The sequence below is a fragment of the Schistocerca serialis genome, chromosome 4, assembly GCF_023864345.2.
Source record: "Schistocerca serialis cubense isolate TAMUIC-IGC-003099 chromosome 4, iqSchSeri2.2, whole genome shotgun sequence".
Classification (NCBI taxonomy): Eukaryota; Metazoa; Arthropoda; class Insecta; order Orthoptera; family Acrididae; genus Schistocerca; species Schistocerca serialis.
In genome coordinates, this window is record NC_064641.1 from 278,728,996 (window position 1) to 278,743,244 (window position 14,249).

Here is a 14,249-nt window from a genome sequence, read left to right on the forward strand (position 1 = left end):
ATGTGTGAGTGAGTGTGAGTGTGTGTATGAGTGAGTGTGTGTGTGTGTGTATGAGTGAGTGTGAGTGCGTGTGTGAGTGTGTGTTTGAGTGTGAGTGTGAGATTGTGTGAGTGTGTGTGTGTGTGTGTGTGTGTGTGTGGTGTATGTGTCTTTTAAAATGACTGATGAAGCAATTCATGGTGCATCGCAAATGGTACCCACAACTCATTCTCTGAAAAGAAAGCTAACTATCCACAGTGAGGGTAGACGTTACAAAACATACTTACCCGGAGCTACTCGTCTCCAATGCAGCAGTTGCTTTACCTGCACGCTGCAACCCCATTTAAAATCAAAGTTCAAACCGCTCTTACAACAATAACGATATAATAACAGTGTGTCCAACACTACAGTAACCCTTACGTAGTTATTGCAGTGTCATGCTTTCAATTCATTCATTTATCTGCTTCGAAGCGAGTAATGAAGAAATTTCCAGACTACTGCAGGTATTATGTACAACTTGGAGAAGATATTTTAAATATATATATATATAGTCATCTATGATGAAAGTGAGTGGGTGTAGAAAGTGGATTGTGTAAGAAACCTGTAATCTCTGTGTCAAAAAATGGCTGTAAGCACTTTGACACTTAACATCTGAGGTCATCAGTCCCCCAGAACTTAGAACTACTTAACCCCTTAGCTTACAATGTCGTGTGACAGACGTAGCCAGCCGACCTGACCAAACATCAACTAGACGTATCAGATACGTGGTACGTTTACCGCGCCGAACATGCGCATGTCGTGTGATTGACGTTGTCGCTCAGTCGCGCCAAATGTACACAGAACGCCTCTGACACGTTACGGAGCTGATCGAGTACACGTGGCACACACGCAGTGTTCTTCGCCACATTCGGACCTGCCGACATTACAAAAATACTTTCACAATGTTCCCGACGCGTAGCAAACGAATTTACGAGGAAAGGGAAACATGTGGTGGCATAGACAACAATGATTTTGCTGGAGATTTTGACAGCGGCAGTGACAGTGGTAGTGACGTTTTACCTCCTGTACGAAAATGGTGTAACCGGCTGGTGATTGAAGATGATACTGGTGAAGAAGAGCAAACCTACCAGCAACAATCAGAGTAGTGGATGTGGCAAAAGGAAGGCAATGAACCAACAATCTTGACGTATACGGAAATTCCCGGAATAAAGGAGGCAGCTATACAGCACGTGAGTACAAGCATAAGAGAATTAGACGTTTTCTATGTAACATTTAATAGTACATTTCGGGAAAACATCGTAACTGAGACGAATAGATATGCACAATACGTACTCAACAATGAACAGAAGAGACAGAAGATAGACCAAAAGTGGTCTCCTATCGGCTGTAATGAAATAAAAATATACATTGCACTATGTATAATCATGGCTGAAGTAAGGAAACCGTCGATTCAGATGTATTGGTCTAGCAGGGCTGTTATAGAAACGCCAATATTTAGAAAGACGATGTCATTGCCGAGCGGTCTTGGGCGCTGCAGTCATGGACTGTGCCGCTGATCCCTACGGAGGTTCGAGTCCTCCCTCGGGCATGGGTGTGTGTGTTTGTCCTTAGGATAATTTAGCGACCGATGACCTTAGCAGTTAAGTCCTATAAGATATCACACACATTTGAACATTTTGAACGATATCATTCAGGAGATTTCTGCACATAAGTAGGTTTCTGCATCTAGCCAATAACAGTTTAGCTAACAACACAGATAAGCTGTACAAACTAAGGCCAGTCACAGATGTGTTCAGTCAAAAATTTAAGAAAGTGTACACAATGCAAGAGAATATTGCCGTTGATGAATCATTAGTGAAATTTAAGGGGCGCTTATCCTACAAACAATTTAGCCCATCAAAAAGAGCCAGGTTTGGTATTAAAATTTATAATTCTTGTGAGTCATGTTCAGAATACTGCTATGATTGTAAGATATACACGAGTAGAGACAAACGTGATGCTGGTGGAAGTGCCCCTGAAAGCGTAGTTCTAGAACTACCACAGCCGGTATTACACAAAGAGCATACTCTATATTTAGATAACTGGTTTTCTTCACCGAAACCTTTCAAGACTCTCCTCACCAATAAAACTAATGTGATTGGAACGGCGCGCTCAAATAGAGAAAATATGCCTACAGACTTCCTGAAGGCAAAATTAAAGAAGGGAGAATATACAGTGAGGAATTGTAATGGAATATTGGCACTAAAATCGAAAGATAAACGAGATGTTTACATGCTTTCCACAAAACATTCAACAGCAGAAATGATTGCCAGAGACACACCTCACCGCAATGCGTAGTGGAAACCGAAATGTGTCGTCGAATACAGTAGAGGCATGATTGGAATTGATCGCCAAGATCAGATGCTCGCATGTTTCCCTGTGATGAGAAAATGTATGAAAGGATACCGCAAGATATTCTTTTACCTATTTGATGTTGCTTTATTTAACACGTACATTTTGTATTACAAAATACATTGCGGCAAACGGCAGAGCTACTCGTAATATAGGATTCACATTGCAGAACCGTTGTTGAAAACTACACCTTTACCGGAATATAATCGGAATGGACGATTAGCATCCGGCAATAAAACACAAAGACTGCACGCGCAACATTGGGCACATTTTCCCAAACATACTGATCCGACATCAACAAAACTAAATCCTGCAAGAGCTTGTGTAGTGTGCAGAAAGCATACACGACGCAGTGAAACAGCGTGGGAATGCAAAAAGAGCAGGATTGCATTACATGTGCCACATTGTTTTGAACGATATCATATAACCGAAGGCTATTAAATTAGTGTACATGTCATTGTGAAGACGTTGCGTTTGAAAATATGTTTGCCAACGTGCTAACGTAACAGGTCCCAGAATAATTGCAACAAAATATTAGACAGTCTTAGATCATTGCATTACTGTGGATATTATTATTAAGATGTATTCTCATCAATGTATGTTTGAATATATCTTTGCGTTTGAGACAGGGAATGTTTCACTTCCAACGCGCAACTAATCGTCATAATTTATGATACCTGTAGAAATGTCACGTTACTGGTATCTCACGCATGTACTTACAAATCCCGAGGGCGTGTGCACGACTTCGGACGCCACCAGGCGTAGTGCACTGCAGTCTTAGCGTGTGTAAGCGCAGGGAATCGTAAGGCGCATCCGTACGTTGCAGCCACTTACGGCTCACGCTAACGGAACTAAAATATTAAGGCAAAGGGTTAGACCTAACTAACCTAAGGACATCACACACATCCATGCTCGAGGCAGGATTCGAACCTGCGACCCTAGCAGTCACGCGGTTCCGGATTGAAGCGCCTAGAGCCGCTCGACCACAACGGCCGGCTCCCACCGTATTAATGCTGTTAATTGAGAAAAAGTTATTACTGATAACTTATAGAATCAATATTAGAGTCCTAAAATTTGCGATGATAGTAATGATCTTAATCGAATCGTTTAGCTTCTACCCCTCAGAAAATTTTATTTTACTCCTCAGAGAGTAATTACCCGAGGTTGGGAACCACTGCTATGTAGGATATCAGGACCAGTTACAATAGTGGGCTATGTTGCATCAGGAGAGGATACAATGGCTCTGTGATACCCTTTCCAACGGAATCAGTGCGTGGATTTAGGGCAGAGTGGTTGCAATGGCATAGTGATAAATGTATAAATGTATTCATACGACCAACTACATACTTTGTAAACTTGGCTCGATGTTTTAACTACCGCGGTTATGTTATATATGTGGTGCCTGTTCTTTCGGACATGTCCAAAGGAACATATATCATGTTTGATCCTGCAACCACCATAAACCAAGACACAGAGGAATCAGAGACATTAGCTGACAGTGGGCATTGATTTGTATCAATGTGGGAAGCTGAGAATTTGTTTCGGACTGGGATTCTAACCTGGGTCTCCCGCTTACTGAGCAGCAGGACAAACAGCATATATATAGCTAAGGCGATGGTGGCCAATGATATCTTGAGACCAGATGCACACTGAGCTTGAACTCTTACAGATATCGGTAAGACGCCGCAAGTAATGAGACTGGTGAGCAGGGCACTGCGTCAGTAGTGTGTGGTATGAATTGACGGGAGGCGTGACAGGGTAGGCCGTGTGGTTGCGGTGACCACCGGTACCAGGATCGCGTACTGGTTAACACATCTGACCACTAAGCAGGACAAATCTTCAATATGGCCCAATGATATAAATCTATGCCCACTAGCAGCAAATATCTTTAATTTCTAGGTGTCGCAGTTACATTACACAACCCGTGAAGTTTAATTCGCTTCTCGCCCCCCCCCCCTTTTCCCTCCGCCCCTCCCCGTTCCTTTCTTTCTTTGGATAGGTGGTGTTCATAAACTCTTAGAAGAATTAGTGAAGCAGGATGTTAGTGCAAAAATAGATGACCTTTCACTGCAAAATAATCATCCGGATAGCTACTACAGTGCACAAATGCACTGCTGTGCCGGGGTCGTTGAGTGACGTGTGATGCGCGGCACTGCAACCAACGGTGATGCAGGTGTTGGCAGCACTCGCTGCTATTTACTGCAGGCAGCCGCTTCTGTCGTTCTGTATGAGCCCGCCGGCCGGCCCGGCTGCAGCGAAACACGGTTACTCGAAAAACCGGCATCAAACGGCCAGTGCCGGCAGTGATGGGGGCTAGCTGGCCACCAAGCGCTTTGATGTCTCCGTGCACCGCACGACTAGCGCGCCGTCCCCACTTCCGAGTTTGCGTTCTGCAATGTGCTTTTCACTGAATGTCAGTTTCAGAGAGAACACCGAAGTACAACCCGACAGTTTAGTCAAATTCAGTGTAATGTTTTACATGTTTGGGGTAAACGCTCGTAAAGGTCTAGAACTGTTTTATGAAGGTGGGTACTGACGTGTTCTAGGCAGTTTTGCTCATCAAGTCATGAAGCGACTTCTACCAAGCAACTACAGAAGCGCTGTCATGAGCTGTGTAATGTCTTGTCCCCTGCCAGCTAGCTACGAAGCTGCTGACGAATAGGAACTGAATTTAATAAGCCAATCATACATTACGGTTTTGCTCTCAGAAAGTTGACATGCTGCTTTCTTCAGGCAGGCCATTTCACAGCTCACAGGGATGTATAACTAAGGGCTGTAGTCACTTGAAAAACATTATCCATAAGGATAGCCTGAGATCAGTGCCATATTAAAAGTCACAGTAAGTCAAGGCATCGTCCCGAATCCGAAACATGATAATGTGCATTAGGAATGTGACAATTCTCTTATATCCTTTGTAACACCTCCGTTCTATTTGCAGTGATAAAAGCTATAGAAATAATAATTTAAAATTTAGAATAGAATTTTTAGAGGGGAAAATAGTGTAGAATCAGAGTTCGGTAACTGCAGGTCAAAATTATAGTATATCCGCAAGTAGTTTAACGTCTAAGTGCAGCAAAGCAACGGAAGATCCGTCATGGAGAAGGCAGTGATGAAAAACTTATAAAAAGGCCTGATCGTCATTAATGCCGCCTTTACCCTTGATTGTTTCGTTAAAGGGCGGGGAACCCGTGTCAGTCAGCGAGACAATAATTAGATTGGACTTTATCGTGTTACGATTCACGATGAAGTGTTAGAATATTACGGAGATTAAAAGTGATGTAGTGCACGGTCTCTGACTGTTGGTAGCAACGGAGTATTAAGGGGATTTTAGGACTTTAGTGCTACATTGGAACTTTAAGGACATATAAATGACGGAAACTCAAATTATGTGCTGATACGAGCGAATTCAGAGGTACCGGTATTCAGATGCTAAGATGTGGACTTTTGAAAGTGCCGTGTGCCGTTAGTTGCGAATCTGAACGTAGAGCGCGTGCATATCGGCATTTACGGACTATTTGGTTTCCTCCAGGCTAGGAACCTTTTAAATAGCCCATCATCCATCACCATCTTAATCCTTGAATATACAGTGAAAGTGAAATACAAGAGTGTTGTACTTATTTCATTTACCTAGTACTAATGAGTGAAGGTTTTACGGAACCAAAGCTATTCAGCAGTAAGTCAGCACCTTCTAGCGGAAAGCGTAGGCATTAACTAACACGCTAACTGAAGTCAACGTTTACGTGTTTTACGGACTGCTTAGTATGAACTTTAGTGACTCTTTGACGTCCCCAGTCCCCCCTGAAAGGTGGCGCAGGCTGTCTTAATCATAAAAGGGGAGAGTTTTAGCCGGGCAAATTACTAAACAAAAGCGATACTTACAAGACTCGCAGTAATAGCAAAACACAAGGCTCGCACCTCATCGGAGAGTCGTTGCTGTCACGTCGGGAAGTAAAGCCGGAAAACCTACCGAAGATACGTATCTACTAGCAGTCGTCGACGTGGAGTACCTAAAAAGGGAACCACAAGAGAGTTGGGGATGCATCACCTTCAAGTACGTACACAGTCTGACGTCTATGATATTTAAAAGATAAAATAAATAGAATTGCAGCTTAGAAAATAGTTACACCATTAGATCAATTCTCAGTACTTCAATAAACACACATGTTACTAAATGCCGGCCGGTGTGGCCGTGCGCTTCTAGGCGCTTCAGTCTGGAACCGTGTGACCACTACGGTCGCAGGTTCGAATCCTGCCTCGGTCATGGATGTGTGTGATGTCCTTAGGTTAGTTAGGTTTAAGTAGTTCTAAGTTCTAGGGGACTGATGACCTCAGAAGTTAAGTCCCATAGCGCTCAGAGCCATGTTACTAAATAACAGGAATTCAAAACACCCCAAGAGTTTCCACATATAGCTTGATGGTCAAGTAAAACCATAAAAAGTACTAGGGGACCGTAGCAACATCTGAATGTTTCAGAATAACGTAAGAGCATCACTTAAAATAATGTTCAGGAATATACCATACTACAGCTTTAGCAAGCAACCATATATTGTGCTTACTAGAGCATGGGTGGTTGAAGATGAAGTAGATTCATTACCAAATATACTCTAAAACAAGAAGGAAAAAGTACGCACGACGAGACAGTTATTCTAATGGGCCGGAAATCGGCTCACATACATGTCTAGACAAAGAGATGGTTACATTTCAAGAACAATCGGATGAGTTATTGGAGACAAAGAGGTTCGCAAACTAAGCAAGTCAATAATGGATTAGTTCAGCTCTGGCTGTTTGCAAACTGTTATTCGACTTAACATTGATAGAAAGAGTTGTTGGACGTCCACCTGGGGGATATCGGCCATATTCTGTCCGATTGGCGCGTTATATTGTAACAACCCTGAGCTCGTTGCAGAGCCCTGTCCATAATGGTCCAAACGTTCCCACTTGGGGAGAGATTGGGCGACCGCAGTAACCAAGATATAGTTTGGCAAGCACTAAGACAAATAGTGGGAACTCTCGCCGTGTGCGGACGGGCATTATTTTGCTGAAACGGTAGCCCACTATGGCTTGTCATTAAGGGCAACATGATGGGATGCAGAATATCGTCAAAATAACACTGTGCTGTAATAGCACCTCGGATGACAACCACAGGCGGTCTGCTACGAAATGAAATGGCACCCCTGACCGTCTCTCCTGATTTTGATCCATATTGCGGGCTATTGCTATCACACCGCTGTCTAGGATGTCTCTAGACAAGTCTTCAGTTGTCATCAGGGCTTCTTTCAAAGCGGGACTCATCTATAAAGACAATTCCTCTCCAGGCACTGAGATTACAGGCCAAAGTCGTGTCTGGATCGGCGAAGTACCGGACAGCGATGGGAAACCAATCTGATGTCTCCAGCCGTACGGCCTAACAATCAAGAGTGATAGTCTGAAGTGCCTTTCCTTCCCATAGCAGGATACCTTTGGTTGTCATCCGCAGCACCCTTACAGTAAAGTGGTACATCGACACCATTCTGAACCCCGTTTTGTTGCCTCCATGGTAAGAAATCCAGGGCTTACACTTCAATAATGAAGTGTCGAATAATTTGAGAGCGGGTAGTACTCATCGAAAGAAGAAAAATAAGTAGAATAAACATCGGTCCGGAAACGCATACTTTCCAAGATAAACACGTAATTACATGAAGGGCTGCGCGACGCTTGCTTGCAGATACTGCACAGTCGTGCCATCGGCGCTTCGTCAAGTGTGTCGGCAGCGCCATATGCTTATTCACAGTACTCTACACGCCATTAGGTGGTCTGCAGTCAGTTGTGTGATTCCAGTCGTGTTGCAGGCTACGTTAGTTTTCGTCGAGTTTGTCTGCCTTGTTGTACAGCACTGTCAACATATGCTTATTCACAGTACTCTACACGCCATTAGGTGGTCTGCAGTCAGTTGTGTGATTCCAGTCGTGTTGCAGGCTACGTTAGTTTTCGTCGAGTTTGTCTGCCTTATTGTACAGCACTGTCAACACTAGGTACGTATCAAGGTGTTTTACCTTCTTCCAAGCTCGGATTCACTTAGTGTGTACTCTTATCGCGCTGTTTGTAACATGGCCCCACAAGCAATATCTGGGACAGATACGGGGGAAAACATCAGACTACACCCGAAAGCCAATGCTCGGAATACGTGGAAGTTTGGGGCGTGGGGGTGTGGGGGAGGGGTACGGGCAGGCACCGTTTCTCTAATAAAAGCCCTTTTCTTACCTAAAAACATTTACAACATTATTAACTTCATTTTAAAGTAGTAACTGAACATTCGTTATCATGAACAAGACCCTCAGTATAGTTTGTTAATGAAAGTTCCTGAAGTTTTATTTTGACAGATCAAAGAACAGCTCCCAGAATCAATCTGCAACGCTTAAAACTCAAAAATTCGCTTCATAAGCAAAGGAAAAAAACAGAAATTGCATAATGCAAGGTTAAATAAAAGATTCTAACGCCACATGGCAATACCAAAATTGTCATAGATATCGCCAATGATCTCTGAACGCAATAAAATATTGACCACAAAATTTTTAATTAAAACAACTTAAAAGCAATGAAACACTCAAACCCCGTAGCCTCTACTATGCTCACAGTATCATAGAATGTTTTCCTTCCTTTTAAACACTTTACACCATAAACCTCCCTACATGTGATGTATAGTACGCCAACAAATTATGACAACTAAGCCCAGATGTTGTAATTGAGCAGATATGTAATCTTTTCCTTTAAAAATAAATAAACAGAAACACAAATAAACTCTTAATATCAGTGATTACATTTGATAAAGAAATTAACAACACGTATCTTTTGATTTCCTCGTGGTCATGCGCAGTTGTGCACCGTGCTCTCCCTCAGGAACACTTGCGACAAGGGAAAGATTTTCCACAATGTACAAAACGTCAACAGCACGCAACCAACTTACACAAATTGCATACTGAGATTATACGTCGATGTGGATGCGGCTCACAAATCTTAAAGCGGGCGAGGGAGTAGAAGCGGTACTACTGCACATTTCAACTATACCGCGCCGAACCAAATAGCACTACGGTGGAGTAGACAAGAGACAAATCAACAACTGTTGCAAGGCAACCTCAGTAAGACAGTAAGAAATGATTTCGGACTTTCAACTGTTGGGAGAGCTACACCAAACCACAGAATGACGTCCCAAACTAAATTATGAGAATACTATCGGCGATTTCGCCTCGACAAGTAGAAATGTAAAATACCATAAGAAGTGTATTGCAATTAACATGATTCATAGGCGTCCGACTGAAAAGCTCCACAGCCAGTCTTTACCTTGCTACAATCACTTAACAGTACATCCAAAGTTCACTCGTGGACACTACCAGAGTGACATTTACTAGTTATAACTATAGGTAACAGAAACTTCCTGGCAGATTAAAACTGTGTGCCCGACCGATACTCGAACTCGGGACCTTTGCCTAGGTTCGCAGGAGAGCTTCTGTAAAGTTTGGAAGGTAGGAGACGAGGTACTGGCAGAAGTAAAGCTGTGAGTACAGGGCGTGAGTCGTGCTTCGGTAGCTCAGTTGGTAGAGCACTTGCCCGCGAAAGGCAAAGGTCCCGAGTTCGAGTCTCTGTCGGGCACACAGTTTTAATCTGCCAGGAAGTTGCATATCAGCGCACACTCCGCTGCAGAGTGAAAATCTCATTCTATAGATAACAGAGTTTAAGGCGCTGGGGCCGAATTAGGTTTCTTAATAAGACAAGCAATGATTCCGTCCTCCATTCCACCTTAAATCCAAAACAGTCATTTACTTTAAAGTAGCTAAATAAATGAGAAGCAGGTATCAACGCTTCCTCCCAAGCAGCGCTCTAACTGGAGACTGCAGTACCGAAGCAAAGCTTACACCCCTCGCTAGTCCGATACACGCACCACCAACGTGCACCGTTTTAGAATTCTTATGTTCACTTCATACACCATACTTGCCGTAATTCTTCGTCGGAATCCAAGGGCATAACCAAGAAATCACTTCTCAGCCCTTGAATGATCGCCATCGGGACAACACCGGCCCTCCACACTGGTATCTTTGAGCCAACGGCGTTGCGTCACCAACCGACTGCTTCCGCGGGGCCTACCGACCAAGCGGCCTTGCTCTCCGGCACCGACGTCATTGCTCACGCACAGTCGAGAGCTAACTCACACCAAGCCCCTCCTTCCTCGTTCTGTCCGCCTCGCGGCGTGCGGAAAGCCAACTCGCCAAAGATATATGGCGACCAGGGACTCCGATCCGATCTCGATACTGATATCGCGTCGAGTATTGAGAAGGCGGGTGATTTCAAAAACAAGAGAATTTAAATGAGGCTCAGTTTTGTACGTACAGATGGTGTAGTACGTTAGCATTTTCTCTCTTCCACCACTTGTTAGCAATCGAATTCTTCTACTCGACAAGTCAAAAGGCGGTTCTGCTGTTATTTAGCGATTGGACGTAGCCCGTGAGCATTTGTTCTCTACGCTGAAAATTATCCATAGCATAGATTGCTCTCTGATGACCTGTTCGGAAGGCTTTTCCAGCGTCTGAGGGACACAGGTACCTCTGCACCTCGGAAAACTCATAATGGGCAGACCCGCACTGTCTGCATGCCTGACATGGAGAAGCGTCTGCTGCGTTCGGTGGAAGAAACCCCTGGAACCAGTGTGCGACAATTAGCAGCAGCAGAATGCGTGTCGCACTGCCTTATCTGGGGGTACTTCACGGTTAACAGCAGCATCCATATCATCCATAGCGCGTTCAGGTCCTAGCACCACAGGATGATCATGGCAGACGGCAGTTCTATCAATGGCTGTTGCAGAGGTGTGCCGTAGATCCACTGCTCAAAACCAATATTTTATTTACCGATGAAGCAGGGAGCACAATATATGGTGTTGTGAATTTCCATAAACAGCAAGTAAGGGCAGATGTAAATTCTCAAGCAATTCAGGAAAGAGTGCATCAAGACCGATCAACGTATGAAAGTATGGGCATGCGTACTTGGCGACAGATTAGTAGTGCCATACGTGCTACCACAAAGGTTAACTGAAGCGCATTATCTAGATTTTCTCATTAATGCATTGTCTCCCTTGCTGACACAGACATTTCAAGACTTGATTGGTTGGGGGAGAGAGGGGCAGACGTTGGCCCTCGTTACTCAACAGACCTCAATCCCCTAGGCTTTTGGCTACGCAAATTGGTCTACCCCCGCCAATCAACGATGTGCAGACACTGCAGGGTCGCGTCTTCAATGCGTGCCAACAGGTACACAACAATCTGGAATATTTCAAAGGGTTTGTCATTCCTTACGCCGAAGAGCAGAGGGGAGCATTGTCTTGAAGGGACTCTCGAAAAAAAGTTTTTATTGCAGAACGTATACATTTCCGGACCATTTTTATTCAACTTTTCTTGTTTCGATGAGTCCGACCATCTCCAAATGCTTTAGAACCCTTTTTAAACACCTGTGTATCGCCCGCCCGCACAATGCGGGAGTTTCTGCTGCTTGTCATCGGTATCGTCCTTGCAAAACCATACGTTGGCCAGCAAGGTCGCCGGATCTTTTCCCAATTGAGAAAGTTTAGAGCAATATGGGTAGGGCGCTTCGATGATCTACGTATTGAACAGAATGTGGCCTCAGGAAGACATGTTATAACTCCATCAATCAATGTCAATATGAATAATATCTTGCTTACAGGATTTTGGGAGAGATATGCCGTACACTGATAAGACAAAACATTATGGTTACCTGCTTAACAATGTTTTCGTCCATTTTTGGAACCCAATAGAGTAACGTTTTTGCGTTGCATGTCCGTTGTTAGTTTCTGGGTGTACGTAGCACACGCTGTCTACACACAGTTTACTCAATTCCTGGACCGAAGCCTTTCTGCGTGGAGATTGTGCCTTATAGCGTCCAAGAAGTTGTCTATACGGTTGAGATCAGGCAAATTTGGTAACCAAGTCATCAAAGTAAGTTTACTACTCTACTCCTCAAATCACTGTAGTAAGATAATTGGCTTGTGACACGGACAGGTAACTTTCTGAGAGATGCAATCTCTGTCAGGGAAGACAGGATGCAAGTAGTCCACAATAGTACACTCCTGGAAATTGAAATAAGAACACCGTGAATTCATTGTCCCAGGAAGGGGAAACTTTATTGACACATTCCTGGGGTCAGATACATCACATGATCACACTGACAGAACCACAGGCACATAGACACAGGCAACAGAGCATGCACAATGTCGGCACTAGTACAGTGTATATCCACCTTTCGCAGCAATGCAGGCTGCTATTCTCCCATGGAGACGATCGTAGAGATGCTGGATGTAGTCCTGTGGAACGGCTTGCCATGCCATTTCCACCTGGCGCCTCAGTTGGACCAGCGTTCGTGCTGGACGTGCAGACCGCGTGAGACGACGCTTCATCCAGTCCCAAACATGCTCAATGGGGGACAGATCCGGAGATCTTGCTGGCCAGGGTAGTTGACTTACACCTTCTAGAGCACGTTGGGTGGCACGGGATACATGCGGACGTGCATTGTCCTGTTGGAACAGCAAGTTCCCTTGCCGGTCTAGGAATGGTAGAACGATGGGTTCGATGACGGTTTGGATGTACCGTGCACTATTCAGTGTCCCCTCGACGATCACCAGTGGTGTACGGGCAGTGTAGGAGATCGCTCCCCACACCATGATGCCGGGTGTTGGCCCTGTGTGCCTCGGTCGTATGCAGTCCTGATTGTGGCGCTCACCTGCACGGCGCCAAACACGCATACGACCATCATTGGCACCAAGGCAGAAGCGACTCTCATCGCTGAAGACGACACGTCTCCATTCGTCCCTCCATTCACGCCTGTCGCGACACCACTTGAGGCGGGCTGCACGATGTTGGGGCGTGAGCGGAAGACGGCCTAACGGTGTGCAGGACCATAGCCCAGCTTCATGGAGACGGTTGCGAATGGTCCTCGCCGATACCCCAGGAGCAACAGTGTCCCTAATTTGCTGGGAAGTGGCGGTGCGGTCCCCTACGGCACTGCGTGGGATCCTACGGTCTTGGTGTGCATCCGTGCGTCGCTGCGGTCCGGTCCCAGGTCGACGGGCACGTGCACCTTCCGCCGACCACTGGCGACAACATCGATGTACTGTGGAGACCTCACGCCCCACGTGTTGAGCAATTCGGCGGTACGTCCACCCGCCCTCCCGCATCCCCACTATACGCCCTCGCTCAAAGTCCGTCAACTGCACATACGGTTCACGTCCACGCTGTCGCGGCATGCTACCAGTGTTAAAGACTGCGATGGAGCTCCGTATGCCACGGCAAACTGGCTGACACTGCCGGCGGCGGTGCACAAATGCTGCGCAGCTAGCGCCATTCGACGGCCAACACCGCGGTTCCTGGTGTGTCCGCTGTGCCGTGCGTGTGATCATTGCTTGTACAGCCCTCTCGCAGTGTCCGGAGCAAGTATTGTGGGTCTGACACACCGGTGTCAATGTGTTCTTTTTTCCATTTCCAGGAGTGTATTTAAGTAGTCCGTGGATTTCATGGTGCCTCCGATTAAAGTCACAGGTTGCATGTATACATGGGGGAATGTCCCCCATTACGTTTCACTGCCACCACGAGCCTGCATTAGTGGTGTGGTGAGTGTTTCGGACGCCCAATCGCATGGATGACGGCTTATCGAAACTCGGCCACCGACCTAGTGTAACGAGAAACGTGATTCATCCTACTGGATGACAAGTTTTCATTGATCCTCTGTCCAGTCTCAGAGCAGAAAAGCCTCAGAGTTCCAGGTCTGTGATGAAACGTGGATGTCCAACATCTTGTCACCTACTCGTAGCTTAACAGTCATCTGCAGCCAAACTTATGGGTCTG